We start from the raw sequence: 367 nt of genomic DNA, 5'->3' as shown, positions 1-367 counted from the left end.
AAGAAGAAGGCGGGAGATGCATGCACACCCCCGCGACCCGCTCCCTCTGGCTGGTCCCCGGGCGTGCGCCACTGACCAGGGGGGAATGTGGTGAAGACGGCGAGGAGGAGAGCCGAGGGGGGAGGGGAGGGCCGGCCGGCGTGAACCCGGGCCCGAGGGTGCGAGAAGCCGGAGGAAGCTGGAGGGGGCGGCGGCGACAGCGGGGTCGGAGAAAGTTGCCCCCCGTGCAGATGGGAACTGTAAGTACCCGCCTGGGGGGAGGAGGGTGCCACGAAGGGTGCCGGGGACCCCGCGATCGCGCCGTAGCAGGGTTGGGAGCCAGTGTGCCAGCGAGCGTGAGGGCGAGCGGGTGCGAGCGCTCGGCGGG

At 72.5% G+C, this 367-nt stretch overlaps 1 protein-coding gene across 1 annotated transcript in view; it reads left to right on the top strand.

The window, feature by feature from the left end:
• Window positions 1–367, top strand: part of SLITRK5 (SLIT and NTRK like family member 5) — a 6,534-nt gene continuing 6,167 nt past the window's right edge. Inside the window, exon 1 of the mRNA XM_021713588.1 lies at window positions 1–239. The gene's annotated coding sequence lies outside the window, so the exon portion shown is untranslated. The remainder of the gene's footprint in view (window positions 240–367) is intronic.

Source organism: Carlito syrichta, unplaced genomic scaffold, assembly GCF_000164805.1.
Source record: "Carlito syrichta isolate Samal-C Ts95f unplaced genomic scaffold, Tarsius_syrichta-2.0.1 Scaffold304612, whole genome shotgun sequence".
NCBI classification, from domain to species: Eukaryota; Metazoa; Chordata; class Mammalia; order Primates; family Tarsiidae; genus Carlito; species Carlito syrichta.
The sequence above is the reverse complement of the archived record's forward strand: the minus strand, read 5'-3'. Positions and strand labels throughout refer to the sequence as shown.